This window comes from Camelus bactrianus, chromosome 6 (assembly GCF_048773025.1).
Source record: "Camelus bactrianus isolate YW-2024 breed Bactrian camel chromosome 6, ASM4877302v1, whole genome shotgun sequence".
In the NCBI taxonomy this organism is placed as follows: domain Eukaryota; kingdom Metazoa; phylum Chordata; class Mammalia; order Artiodactyla; family Camelidae; genus Camelus; species Camelus bactrianus.
The window spans coordinates 36,852,309-36,868,150 of NC_133544.1; the positions used below are offsets into that span (position 1 = coordinate 36,852,309).

Below are 15,842 nucleotides of genomic sequence, written 5' to 3' on the forward strand. Positions count from 1 at the left end.
CACTAGAAACTATTATATGATTGCAAATCAGCCACACTTCAACAAAAATAAAAATAAAATAAAATAAAAATAGAATGAGGACACTAGCCTAATAAGACTGTCATAGGGATAAAATAAGACTGTCATAGAGATCGTGGACATTTCATCTAAATAACACTCGGAGCAGGGCCCAGCACCTAGAACTCTCCATCACTGTCAGAGCTTAGTGTCATTATTACGCCTCTGTAATGTTTGCAGTCATTTTACCACAAACATGAGTCACTTCTCTAAGTCTTTAAAAATCTAAATTGGGAGAATTAAAAAATTAATAAGATTATAAAAGTGAAGAGTAGTTTTCTGGCCATTTTTTAAAAATTTATGTATGGTTGATGTACAATATTTTGTTAGTTTCAGGTATACAACACACTGATCTGAGATTTACATACATTATGAAATGCTCACCGTAAGTCAATAACCACTTGCTCCCATGTAAAGTTATTACAATATTGACTATATTCCCTATGCTGTATATTACGTCCCTGTGACTTACTTATAACTGGAGGTTTATACCTCGTAATCTCCTTCACTTATTTTGCCCACCTCCCACTCCCTTCCCTCTGTTCTCTGTGTCTATAAGAATGTTTTCATTTTATTTTGTTTGTTCATTTGTTGTGTTGTTTAGATTCCACCTATGTGAGACCATTTAATATTCATCTTTCTCTGTCTGATTTAGTTCACTATGGCATGTTTGCTCCTCTAGGAGAACTTCAGCATCATTTTGTTAAGCTTTCCTCAAAATCTTGTGAATGTTTTAATTGGCACTGTACATGGATTTATTGAGGGAGAGCAGCTTCATGTGGAGCCTTCATATCCAAGATCAAGGCATGTCTTTAAGTTTCTTCTTATGTTCTCAGCATAATTTAAAATTTTTCCTTTATATGGGTCTGTACATTTCTTGTTGTTTGTTCCAAAATTCTTTTTTTATTAATACTGTAAGTGGAATCTCTTCTTCCATTATATTCACTGACTTGATCTTGTTTATACATAGAGAAGCTATGAGGGGGATGAGCCCTACAGGATAATAAAATGCATTATGGAACTACAGTAATTAAAAACAGTTTGGTGCTGAAGAGGAAATGAGAAGATCAAAGGATAGAATAGAGAATCCAGAAACAGACTCACTCTAATTCACATGAGAATTTAGCATTTAAAATCAAAATGGGAAAAATGAATTAATCTGCAAATTACAGCAGGAAAATGAGTTAACCATTTACAAAAAGATAAATGCCTTCTTCAGTCTTCACCCTAGCTAAATCCAGCTTAATCAAAGATTTTTTAACGGAAATCATAAAATGAGATTAATCAGTGATTTAAAAATAATAAACCTATGATAGGAACAGAAGAAAACATAGATCAACTTATTTATAATAGTAGAATAATAAATGCTTTCTAAGCAATATATGTAAAGCCCAGACACTATAAAGGAAATTGAAATATTTATGTGGTCAAATACATCATAAATAAAGTCAAATAACAATAAACTAGGAACATAAAAAGGGCCAATTTCCTTAACTTACGAAGAGTTCATACAAGTCAATTAGGAAAAATCTGACAACCCAATTGACAAATAAAATGAACAAAGACAATCAGATCATGAACACAGTTGGTAGAAATGAAGTTCTACTATCCAATAAACATCAGGGGTAAGCACAGGAGCACAAGTCCCCACCATCAGGCAGGACCTCGGGGAGGCCAGACAGGATGGGAGGATCAGACCTCCTGCCCCGCGGGACACAGACCATGGACTGTTCATGGACCATACAAGCCCATAAGCTGTAACCCACAACTTTTCTGAGTTTCCTTTTCTAGGATAATCATTTTGAATGGCTTTCAGGTCAGCATGGTGTAGTAAAACTCATCTGGATGTGTTGGGTGTGAAAAATGGAGAATTACTTTACTGTTAGGGATTATTTTTCAGTTTGGTGTTTTCAAGTGTCAACCTTAAAAAGAATTTTATCCTGGTGTAGTTGTTGCCTAAACCTGATTTTCTTCCTTCTCATACCCTCTGTCGGCAAGAACTCCATCTCATGTATGGAAATTTTATCCTAACAGCTTTGTAATGTACTGTGCTGAGTAGCGTCTCTGCTGCACTACAGTAATTCTTTCTGAAACCTCTTAAGGTTCTTTGAATGTCCCCATTCTCTGTCCTAGCACTTTTTTCTTTTGATAACTCCAGGCTGTGATAATTCTACGTACAGGGTTTTCCACTGCTTTTCTAGATCCTTGGCCTTCATATAACACCACAGCACATTTTTCACAGGAGCCTTTTCACATGTGATCCTGTTTTGTGTTTGGAAATCTTTCTTCTTAGAAAATCACCACGTTCTTTTTCCCAGTCTTTCAGCATGAAAGCTGACGCTCCAATTATTGATTACATTATGTCTTCTTAAAAGTTGGGACTCAAAAGCACAAAACTGTAAAATAATTCCTAAAATAAAGAATTCTCCTAGTGTTCTCTGCTCCCTGTGAAACATTCTGTGTGATGTTCTGGCTCTTCTCTCAAAGGCTAATGGGCTGGGTGCCTCTGCCACCAGCTACTCAGGAATCAATACATGGGAGCAGGTCAGTTGCTCTAGTGTTTCATTATGTGTAATTGTATTTAAAGGAAAACAACTAAATAAGAGAACTTTTCCTGCAGGGATCCTTTTATTTCCTGCAGTTAGGAAAATGATTGACCATACAAATACTAAGAAACTTGATATAGAAATAGCCTAAGGATTGTGAATGCTCACATCAGTCACCATTTTGGTAATTGTACAAATGTAACTAAACACAGATACAGGTAACATATCTACAGCCTGTGTATATGTCAGATAGTACACAAATATATATTTTATAGAGTTTATAAATATAATTATATATTATATATATTTTATATACACACACACACACACACACACACACACACACACGTGTATGTAGTACTAGCCCATATGGACAGATGTTACAGCACCTAACACTTACGGAACATTTAGTCTGTGATGATGCTGTTGAGTACTATATGTATGTGTATACATATATGGTCTCACTTAATCCCTCACAATTACTTTATTAGATTAGTACTGTTATAATCACCATCCACAGTTGAATAAAAGGGGCCACAAGTTCTTTGACGCTCTTTCCACTGAGGATGTTGCCGTCCCCTCCCTTGCATCCAGACAAGCTCTGTGACTGCTCTGGCCAGTGGTTTGTGGGGGAAGTGATGCGGTGCCAGTTTCCAGGCCCAAAGCATGAGCTCTGATCTTTCCCATCTCTGGTACACTCCCATCAGAGCCCGAGGCCACCACTGTAACACTGTAGGAAGCCACTACCCTGCAGGGAACACCGCCTGGAGAGGCTCTAAGCCCATTCAGAGAGGGAAAGGGGCACAGCTGAGCCCAGCCTTCCAGCCATCCCCAGGGAGGTGCCAGACTCTCAGGGGAGTCTTCTTGGACCCTCCAAACCAGAGCAGCTGCCAGCTGAATGCCACCAAATGACCCAGTCCATGCCACATGGAGCAGATCAAGTGCCAGTACTGTCCTGACTAAATTTCTGGCTCACAGAAATAGTGAGATTTAACAAAACAGTCGTTGCTTCGTAACAAAGCAACAGATAACTAGAACTCCATCTCCCAGATGTGCCAGTGAAATCACATTGAGAGAAGTAACGTGTTCTGAATCACAGACCTGATTAATAGTGCAGCTGAGATTCCAACTCAAGCAGCCTGCCTCAGAAGCCTATAATCTTTGCCACTCTACTGAATTATTTTAAAATTATAATTAACTTTCAGAGATAGGGCATACATAGCATCTTGATTCTTCTCAGTAACTACTCTAATTCCTGTCTAATGAAGAATTTGTGCCAAAGGCATATGTCCTCTCCATTCGTAGTTATTTATTTGTGCTTATTTTCACATCCTTCTGAATTTTAAAATGTGATGAGTTCCTCCAACAGATTTGCCTGTGTTTAAGACAGTAGGCTAGAGGTCCCCATTTCTCTTCTGCCCTTAGCATAGATCATATCAGCCGCGCTGCTTAATATGAAAAGGGCAGGCTAATTCTGAGATTCAGGAGGTTGATTTCTATAGTATTAAATGTGGTTTAGTAATTTTCCAAGGAGACAGAGATTCTGGGGTCTTGGCAGTTTCCCTGATAAGATATCATCCCATCTATTTTATATTAGAATGTATTGTTTGCTGAAAAGGGGGCAGGAGTGGGGCAAAGAGGAGACTCAATACCAGCTTCTTGACAGCAAATACCTGCAGTCTTTCTGGAGCCAAAAAGGTCAGGGGTCAAGGACCCAGAGATACTGATGAACTCAGGGGACTTCAGCTAATTAAACACTTGAGCAATATGCTCTGTGGCATAGACACCACTGTTTTCAAGACAGAATACACAACGTGGTGGATGACATCAGGAGAGCAGGGTCTCTGGGCAAGGGCAGTTCTCTGGTTGTCAGGCATTTTTACCACAAATAGAGGCAATCAACAAAGCCTAGACTGATTTTCTTTGATGTCCCTCCTAAAATATTTTGATTTCAGCCTCCCAGAGACTGATCTCATTGAAAAAGCAGCCCAACAGTGACAGGCACAGCGTCATCCACAACACTTCCTAGAACCTAGAGCACAAAGATAGCACGCAGACACGAAACACTCCTGAATGTGCAAATTTCATGATTCTTGTTAAATTGGGCCTTTTGAGTTACACTTTAGAAATATCTAGCATAAAAGCATAGAAATAGAATTCTGAGGCTTTACAGATCACTCAGCCATATGACTCCGAAACAATGACTTGTGTCTTTCCCTCAGCTTCCAGTAAAACTAACATCACAATGTAAAACAAATGATTCTACGCACCAGGTGCTGGTCGAAGCATTTTATGTTTATCTTCACAACCACTCTATGAGGTGAATATTAACAGTATCCCATTTTATAGATGAGGAAACCGAGGCTTCAATTAAAAAACGTGCCTACAAACACACAAATAGGAGGTGGGGGAGCCTGCAATTAAACCTAAGTGACCAGACTCCTGCACTGCCCACCTCCTTAATTTAAAAACCAGAACAGCTTCACTTATTCATGCTTATACATAAGATTAAGAAACATATGATTGATTTTTTTAAAAAACTATTTGAAAATCATTGTTTTAATTTAACCATTGCTTAGGTCTGTGAAGCCACAGAAGTGTTCCATGGTTTCCAGATCTGCCTACAAAGGACTGAGGCTGCACTGGGAAAAAAATCAGACCTCCTCCCTGGCATACAATCTAAGGTTTCTTGCAGTATATTCAGCTGCTCATGAGTGACCATAATTTAGAGTGAATGAATATTTTTAATCTCTCCCCTCCTTTTATCTCTCTATATGAAAACATACCATTGGCAAGGAAAAATAGTTTTATTTTAACCTATTCCCACTTCTAAAAAAGGAAAAGACACCATGAGAATGTTACTGCCTTGAATTTAAGTACATGACATTACTACAGCTAGTAAGGGGCCAGGAGGAATGGGGCCTCCATAAATCTCTGCTACCCACAGAACAACAGCAGAAACTCTAGGGTATCAGTAGATGAGGCTTGAAGCTGGATTTTCTTCCCTATTACAGAGGGTCAGGGTCTTGGTGAGGACAATTAAGGGCGCAGAGGTTGTTTAAGATGCATATGGCATAGTGGGCCAGAGTTTAGGCTCTGAATTCAGACAGAATTGAATGTGAATTCCAGACTTTCACAACTTGTGTGACCTTGGGCAAGTTAGTTAAGCTTCCTAAGTGTTGGTTTTTTTCATTTGTAAAAGATAGTCTAAAATAGCTTCAAACACATTGAATTCTGGTAAGAATTAAATCAAATAATCCATATAAAAAATTTACCTCAACTCCTAGCCCAGTAAGAGTTTTAAGGAAATTTTAAAAGTTGTAGTATTTGCCAGAAAGAAAAACAAATAGTAAAAAATAAAATAAAAGCGATGAAAACATTATAATGCTATTAAATTCTCACTGGAAACAGTTGTCTTCTTAAGACTCTGAACCTGAGGTCTGCTCTCTCTTTTCATAAAAAAAATTACAAAAAGATGTTACCATATGATATCACTTATACATGGAACCTAAAAAAATTATACAAAGGAACTTATTTACAAAGCAGAAATAGATGCACAGACATAGAAAACAAACTTAAAACAAAATAAACTTAAAACAAAGAGGAAAAGGGGGAAGGAATAAATTATGGATTTAGGATTAACAGACATCACTACTATATGTAAACATACTATTAGATAAACAACAAAGTCCTACTGTATAGCACAGGGAACTATATTTGATATCTTGTAATTACCTATAAGGGAAAAGAATCTGAAAATAATATATATATAATATATATGTAAAACTGAATCACTTTGCTGTACACCTGGAAACATTATAAATCAACTATACTTCAATCAAAAAAAGATGTTAGATATATTAGCCCTAAACTGAAACTTCCTCCCTTTTTTAGTAACTAAATAATAGTAGTAATACTTCTTTTTCTTTCAAAAAAACAAAGCCACTTATTTTATTGTTCCTTCCAAACTTACAGAGAAATTCCAGATTCTCCGAACCAGTTCAGCAGGCTTCCCGGGATAAATTTTGACAGGGGGAAAAATCAACTCTTTGTCTTCTTCAAAACGACAGAGCAAGCCAGAGACTACAAAGAGAAGAGGGAAGATACCAATAAATTTTATGTTACAAGAATCAAAAGCTGTACTGAGTATCACATGATAACTGTAAACCCAACCCAGACTGTTAAAGTCTAGAACTATGAAATGAATGTTGCTTTGCATGGCTCTGTGATTCTGCCAAAATCTGGCTTCAGCATGCCCAATAGGTACTTTCACAACCAGCCCTAATCTACACCATTACCCTGGACAGCTGACAAGAGCAGACCTAGACTCAGGTTTAAGCAGTTCCTTTTCCTGTGACAACTCACAAGTAAAGAATTAGTCTCCAGAAGGTAGCTACCAGGCTTGATTCAAACAGGCACCAATCCTCCAGGGTTACACCAAGCCATCCTAGGATCAGGGGATTAAAGAGCAGTGCTACACCACATGAACAGAGAAGGCCCTCGGCAAAGACAGGAAAACACACATGCATGCCTATACACCAGGTAAATTAACAATGAGAAGACTTTCCACCAAGGATACGTAAATTATTCAAGGTAGGCACTAACGTTTGTAAGCCAGGTTGTGAAAGAGAGAAATCCCACATTTCCCTATGCTTTAAACTGTGGTCTTGGTAGAACACATATTCAGACCATGGTACCAAGTGTGCACATCTGTGAAAAAGAAAAATAACACAGTTGACCAAAAATTAAGCATGAATCCACTTTATCAGCATTTTTAAACACAGCTCTTAAAATACTATCTAAATATAGGCTTTCCATGCCAAAGTGGAGACAGATGTGCTTTAATATAATATCCTGATGTTTGTCTATTTCCTGATGACCCTTAGACTTCTAGGGTAGGCTTCTATTTTCTCTTTTGAAACAGATGTTAGTAAATGTCTACCTCAAAACCAAAAATCCTGATCTACAGGGAATCCAACCAGTTTTTCCTTCCTTCTTTCAATTTACATCAGCCAGATCCCATTCTTTGTTAGCAGCTATGACTCTAGACCATAATCAGAAAATAGAGTAAAAATACTATGATAATTCAGGATGAAAGCTTTAATTTCAAGCATCTAAAAGGCACTACCCTAAACATGGTGCAAGAGACGACTCAAGAAAAGTGTAATTTTTCCTTTTATCCCCCCCGACACTGGATATTCAATAAATACAATTTTATACAAAGATGTATAATAACTGTACTAACCAAATGTTGCCTAGCAAAAAGCCTATTAAAGCATTAATCAAGAAGAATGGCTTAAAGCTAGCATATTACAGCTTCAGCATAAGCATTGTTAGCCTCTACAGGACACTGAAATGGCAGTTCGTCTCTAAATTACTATTTCTTAAATGCTTGAAAACACTTTGGCTCTCTTCAACAGGCAATCATTTTCCTTTGGAACTTTGTTTATAGTCACGTTAACAGGCTTTCATTTTTCCCCAAACAACTTTTGCAAAAAAGCCAACTTCATGACCCCTGTACAAATATCACAAATTCTAATTACTCAACCACAAATCAAGACAATTTTACTATAATGTCTTTATGATGCCTTCTTAGAAAATTATTAATAAATCAAATCCTTTTTTAAAAATGCAATCAGGAGATTATTAAAAGAATTCTTTGATCATTTCAAGAATTTTTGACAAGATGAGCATCTTTTAGTGAATTTGTAAGTTCAGACCTTTAGCAATGAATTATTCTTAAAAGGGCGCACCTATAATTTTGACTCATCAGGATATCATACGTCTCCTTTTTCCTTTTAAAGTAAGCTCTATGAATAGCGAAAAAGACTTTGAAAATGACAAATATTAGAACATTACAAAAAGATAATCGTGCACAAAATTCATTTTTTAATTATAATTTTTAAAAAACTAAAGACAATTGTTTTGCTTTAGACTGTTAAAGTGCTATTACAGAAGGAGAAACTACAGCTTGTTATTCCTAAAGGTTAATTTTATGCCCTTTAAAAAAATTTACTAAATTAAGAGTGCTATAAAACCTGACCCTTTGTTTAACCAGGGTTTTTGTACCTGTTAAAAAAGAAATTAAAAACTAATTCAGAAGTCAAAAGAGAGTAAAATTTTGCTAAACAAGGAATATGATAGAAGAAATAATCATCTTATAGGTCAAACAAATTTGTGGGTTCCTCAAAAAAAAAAAAATCAAACAAAGAAATACCACATGATCCAGCAATTCTACTTCTGTGTATATACCCCAAAAAACAGAAAGCAGGGACTCAGATATTTTTACTATACCAATGTTCTTAGCAGCATTATTCAAAAGTCAAAAGGTAGAAACAACACAAATCTCCATTGACAGATGACTGCATAAAGCAAAATGTGGTGTATACATACAATGGAATATTATTCAGGCTTTAAAAGGAAAGAAATTCTGACACATGTTACAACATAAATGAACCTTAAGGTATGACAAACATAATATGATTCCACTTACATAAGGTATGCAGAGTACCTGGATTATTCAAATTCATAGAGACAGAAAGCAAAAAGGATGTTGCAAGGGGCTGGGGGAAGAAGGGACTGGGGGCTACTGTTTAGTGGGCACAGAGTTTCAGATTTGCAAGATGCAAAGAGTTCTGGAGATGGATGGTGATGATGGCTGCCTAACAATGTGAATGTACTTAAAGCCACTGAACTTTACACCTAAAAATGGTTAAAAAGGTAAATTTCATGCATATTTCAAAAAATTTTGTGCCATTTTCAGCTGTGATGATTATCAGTGACTCCTACATTGGAGCTAGATATCAGGGAAACCCAGATTCCAAAAAAATTGATCAGCACAGTGTCACAGCAAGCTGTCAGCCATGAACAGACCTCTCCTGACATCCAAGACACCAGTACTATTATCTTGTGACACTGGACTAGGCAACACTTTTTCCTCCCTTGGATCAGCCCACCTCCTGTTCTTGGAGGTGTACTTTTTCTTGCCTAAAAAAACCCTTTAAAATCTTTTGCTGCACAACACATCACTTCCTGTCTGTAATCTTATCTTTCAGGTAATAGAAGAACTGGGGTCTTTTCCCTTCACCTTCTGAGGTAACACAAGGACTGAACATTCCTGATGAAAGTGAAAGTTTACTCAGAAGAAAGTCTGATGTTAATAAAATGCTAAACATATTTGCTAGGTGAGGGAAGAGAGCTTACGCGTATATTTAAGTAAGAGGCAAGAGATAAGACCATCTACATGTTTAATTCCAAAAATTCAATTATAACTATTCCATGCTACATAAGAATATAAGCTTAATCAAGAGTCTTAAATTCTGTGAAAAAGAAAACTGCCAGGTCATTATATTCTCATATGCAAGAAATGTGAGAAATTTATAAAGCTAAATACGGAGATAAAGTTGAAAATGTGACCTAATCACTTCAGATTAAGTATTGAGTGTTTCTCATAACACAATGTTAACTGATCAATATTGAATTTAAAGTAACAGACAGAAAATAAGTTGAAAGCATATAGAGAAAGAATTTTTAGAATCAATATTAAATGATTAGATATATAAGGACTGTGGTTTTGCAAATTGTCTAGAGGCTATTTAGATAAATTTTGAAAAAAAAAAAATCTCCAGTCCAATAAAATAGCATGGAGTTGAACACAGGGAAAAGAAATTGCAGTAGATGCAGACTTTAAAACCCCAGGGATAGAGAGAAATGAGACTGACTATACAGATTACATAGAAATCATGAAGCTATATGAATGGACACATTAAACTATTCACAGCCCATCCCTTGGCATCAGAAAGTCCCAAATTACATGAAGAGCAATTCTGAGCCAGTGAGCACAAAAATAAACCCGAAGAAAATCTGTACTTGGTGATTACATTAAGTCTTACATTGATGAGAGCCACCTAAGAAATCCTAGCTTTTAATAAGTATACTACAAAACAGGAACTGCAGAGAACATACACAATAGGAGTGAGCACATGTATAAAGTGAGTGACAATGTTTTTTAAAAGCTTGTACACTAAGATCAGTCATCTTAATATCTGCCTTTAAAAATAAAATTGAAGGGTAATTTGAAGTGTACTACAGAGTTTAAAAAGTGTGACAATAATAAAAAAAATTCTCAGATCCTAAAGTCAAAAAAAAAAAAATCACTGGAAAGAAATTGCTACCTCTATATAAGCATCAATTTTTAAAGAATTATCTAATTTTTTAATTTGGTGTGGAAATACATGAATGTTTGTAACCTGCAAATTCTTCATTTAAAGGGAACTGTGTGGCTCACATATTTTTAAAAAGCATAAGAAAACTGGAAACTATAACCTTCAAATTTTTATTCCAAATGCAATTGTTAATTTAAAAAAATTACTTTGATAAAAAGTAATTTTAAATTCCCAAGCAACAGCAAAGCAATTCAAGCATTTATTAAAATAAATTGTTCCAGATGAAATAACATAGCTGCTCTTGGAAAAATTATAAAGTTTGTTTAGGAAACAATACAGAATTATATGGGGAAGGGCATTAATAAAGCTTCTGATATAGCATTTAATAAAATGTTGTCTAAAGCAAATTTAAATTAGCTTAGAAATAAACACTGTCAAATAAATTAGTATTGGCTAAACTATTTTAAACAAAAGAATTTGATAAATGGCCCAGGACCCAACTGAAACAAGATATTTGGCAGAAAGTCTATTCTTTCTGGTCTCAATAAAAATTTTATTAATGACTTGGAATAGAGAATGAGCATTAGGTTATTGATACTAGTGTAAGTTTTGTTTTGAGTAGGCAAAGATTGTGCTCAAATACACAAAGATCTGAAGGGATTAGATCTAAAGCCAGAAAATGATAAGCTAGAGTCAGCTTAGAAAAATGCAAGCTACTATAGCATGAGAAAAAGAATTTGAAACTAATTTAATTCCGTGAGAAAACATGGGAATTAGTAATGCCAAAGAGACTCCACAAGGAATAATGGAATAGTAAGTAACCACTTAAAGGACGATAGGAAATAAAAGCAGGCTGAAGTCCTCTGAGTGCCACGTCAATGTCTTATCCATGGCAGTCCGCCCTATGTACACGGCAATGATGGACAAGATGAGGTGGATGATACAGCCTGAGCACTTCCATCAGAGAGTGGGAAAAGAAATGGTGAAATGCATAGCACAACCCCATGGTTGCTGAGCCCTGCCTCACACGACCATCTGACTTTCTTGTTTTAATTGGAGATGTATAGAAACAGAAGTGAATTCTGTTGCCACTGATAATAATCAATTCAGTGGGATGGGGCTGATGGAGCAACAGACTGGGAGTCAGCAAATCTTCCACTGACCAGCCTGCACTTTCTCCTTCGTACAACAAAGAGGCTGAACTATAACCTGCCTAATGTCCTTCCAGCACTCAGTCTGTATGGTGGTGACTCAGTTTTTAGAAAACAAGTTGCATTTAGAAGAAAGAGCCTGGAGTAAACTTGGAGAATATATTACTCTGACAGAAGAAGCTGAGTACATAAGTGGATTCAAGAAACAAAATTTAAAGCCTTTAGTTCTTGTTAATAGTTAACAGAGACTGTGTTTCCTATTGCTAGGTACTGTGCTAAGTGTTTTATGTGGGTTAATGTATCGACTGCTTAGAAGAATCAACGTAGGTATTATGCTCATCTCCCCTTTCCAGACCATCCCACTGAGTTTCAGAGCAGTTAAACAACATGCCCAGAGTAGCAAAGCTGCTAACTGGTAACATTACTGGACAAAGTCTTCATCAATCCTTGATAAACTAAGAAAAATAAGGCCCATGGCATTCAATAAATATTTGTTGAATAAGAAAAATAACAATAAGCACACATACCTACAAGCACTGTCTTTTGGGAGACAGCACAATGCAGCATCTGTTGAACACTGCTCAATGTGGGGCTCTTTACAAATATCCCATTTAACCCTCACAATAACACTCTGAGATAGACGCAATTATCCTCATTTTATAGCTGAGCTAACAGAAGCCAGCCTTTCACTGCTGTGTCCCCACCTGGACAGCTGCCCTCAGAAATGTGCCATTAGGGACTAGGTCTGGAGCAGAGGGGAGAAGAACCCCCACCCAGGAAGGAGCCTGTAAGGATGTGCAGCAGGATCCCAGTCCCTGGCAGCTAAGTGACAAGGCATGTGGTGGACTTGAGTCGGTTTTTAGCCTGACAGCCTTCAACTTCCTACCATCTTCCTGTTTGCACCCCAGTCTCCTTTTGGGGAGAGCCTTCATTCTGTATGGTCATGGTGAGAAGGGAAACTGCCATCTCCTGCACCATGGATGTTAAAGAGGCCAGCCCTCCCTCTCTCCCTGCCCTGTGCAGCCTTGTCAGGGAAGAGGGGAGCCTCTTGGGTTAGGCTGAGCCAATTGAATATTTGTATCCAGAACTCTGAATCCTGAGTGTGCGAGGAAAGGATGGGATGGCTGGGGGGGGGGGGTGTCACACTTCTTGCAGCCGTGCGGGGGCCTGCAGCTCTGCAGTTCTGTTGCCTGTCCTGAGGGGACTGGTTGCCTCCCATTCTTCAAGCTTGTTCTTCAGCTTCCCACTGACTTTGTGAGCCCAACAAACTCTCTTTTGGTCTAAAATAAACAGTGCTGGTTTCTGTTGCTCACAACCAAGAAGCCTAAATCGTACAAGCTGGGGGTAAAAAAGTAAAGGCAGGGGTTCTCAGAGCATTTCAAATCCCTTCTTGTCAGAGGATCTCTCGAATGACAGCTTCTGTCCTCCAGCTTCCTAGGCACCCAAGGACCACTCCCTGATCTGCCACTGAACATTGGTCCCAATTCACATCCTCATCCCCAAACTCCTCAAATCCCTCCTCTCAGCTCCCCTGGCTTTAAAGCAAATGTTGTAGAAAGACACAGTATAACAACTAAGTTCTGCAGTTTGTGCTGTTTATGTCATTTTGGCATTTGACACCCCTTAAAATGAAACCCTTCAGTGACAAGGTAATTTAAAAAAAAAAAAAAAAAGAATGCCTGAAACACTGTAATACTGTTGTAGGTATTGCACGGACTGATACAGAAGATAATGCTTTTTAAATCAGCTCCACAACTGTCCTGCATGAAAAATGACTGCTAATGACAGAGGCAAGTCATTCAGTTTCCTCTTTTTTTCTATTATCCTCCTGCACAGACACATACACACACTGAAATACATTCACACCCAACTACACACCTTGCATTCTTTTCCACCCAGATCAAAAGAGAATGGCAAAGCCACCCCTTATGCTAACAGTAAATACTTTTCTCCCTGAACAGAATAGAAGAAAATCCACTAAAAGAGTTTCACATTCTGAGATTCTATTCTCTGTGCATTGAAAGAAAACCCTCTCCTCGGGCTCTTCTGAACTTTTCTTCACATTGGTCTCCACCCCAGTGGTCTGAGAAGCTCTGAAGTGAAGAGTTACTGAGTCCTCTGGGAGAAGATGAGGTCAGGACTCTGAGGAAGGTCGTGAAGAGAGCAGGAAGAGGTCTGAGGGACACCCCATGCCATCTCTGGAGGAGGGGCTCAGGAGGGAAAACCCCAAGCCACTGCCACGGGATGACCGTCCACAGGTAAGGCGGTGCTACTGTGTGCTTATGACAGAGGAGGAAAGGGTGGGAGGAAGAGCCTCAGGATGAAACCCAGGAAAGAAGCAAACTGCAGGAGAATGTTCCCTGAGAGCATATGGAATAAGAGGTATAACACATTTCTTTCTGAAATTTATTATTCCTAAGAATAGTCCTTAGAGCATGAGCCCTTGAAGAGTTATAACTGGATTTCCTCTGGCTGATTTTCCATGGAGTCTAATACATGCCAATAGAGAAAGGCTTATATAAACAGAATGGAATAGCATTTTGTTCTACAATGAACCAGCCCATTGGAATAAAAATAAAAATTTCTCTTCATTGCCTATTTGCACTAAGCAAATTTTTTTGCCCTCATTTTGTCTGGCTGCCAGCCAGGATCTTTGCAAATTACTTCACTACTATTCATTTTCATAGCACTTCTTACAAAGTACTGTATTGTAGGCCCCTTGAAAATCTAGTATAATCCAAAATCAATAGAAGGTTCTCCAATGCTTTGGAGACGTAGGACAAATTGGCTAAAATCTCCAGATTCTGTGGCCCAGTGCAGCCCAGATCCCACCCCCAAGATTTCCACAAAGCCCCTTAAGGGTCCAACTCTCGTGACGGCCTCCGGCCTCTGGCGGCTGCAGGCTGGCTCTGTGCTGCGCTGCCTCCATGTGAACCCAAGCCCTCCTTCAGCTCACTCATGAGCCTCAAGCTCTTTACTGAAGGTGTTGGGAGGGGATGGAGGGAGCATTTCCATCCCAGAAATTCAAACGGAAACATTGGCATTACATTTCCCAAGTGTGCTGCCACTCCTCCACCTCCAGGGCCTGAGCCCTCCACCCCACACTCCCGGTCTGCAGGCCTTGTGTTCTCTACCCCGGCCATCAGGCACCATTTATCTTCCCTGCCTGGATGAAACGTCAGCAGCAGCCTGCTCCCCAGCCTGGCATCTCGTCTTCTGCCTGGAATTGTTACTGCTAATATCATGGCACCTTTTCTCAACAAGGAAAGTTACTACTGCCCGAAGAGGAATTCAGGAGCCAGCCATTAAGATTGGGGGGGGGGGGGGAAGTTTCCCTCATTAGAAGGAAGAAATGAAGGTTTAAAACTTAAATAAATAAATATTTTTAAAAATTTAAAAAAGAAGGAAGAAATGAAGTGTAGAGAATATCACAAATGGGTGGGGAGTTGACGGTGGGGAGCATTCCTTGAGGAGAGTGGCCTGGACTCAAAGGGCCTGATCAACCACGCACGGCCTGCAAGACCTTTAAATAAGACTCAGACTCTGGGGTTTCTCCCTGATTCAAAGGCTTGTGCTGTGGATACTTTTATTTTTTTAGCTAAGAGACAAAGAGTCCCAGATCTTTTTCTCTGCCTTTTTTAATCTCTGATTCTCTATGCAGTTCAACACAAGCTGTTGCTCTCCTAATACTGCAAACCCACTGCTGCAAATGTCATCATGAAGAATAATTTTGAAAAGTACTAGGCATTACGGAACAGGTTTATCAGGAACTGGAAAGGTGGTAACTATGTGCTGAAAGAGAGAGAAAGAGAAACAGAGATGGAGAGACAGAGAAGGAAGAAAGGGCGGGGGGACACATCAATAGAAGATAATGCCCTGAAAACAATAGCATCCAAGCTTCAAATAGCAGCGCACTGCCTTCT

General features: G+C 38.4%; 1 long non-coding RNA gene across 3 annotated transcripts in view; it reads right to left on the reverse strand.

Moving 5' to 3' along the window:
- Positions 1 to 15,842, reverse strand: part of LOC105074627 (uncharacterized) — a 409,795-nt gene that overhangs the window by 246,016 nt on the left and 147,937 nt on the right. For all 3 annotated transcript variants that reach the window (XR_012507506.1, XR_012507504.1, XR_012507505.1), the window contains one exon: positions 6,577 to 6,686. This is a non-coding gene — a long non-coding RNA (uncharacterized LOC105074627). The remainder of the gene's footprint in view (positions 1 to 6,576; positions 6,687 to 15,842) is intronic.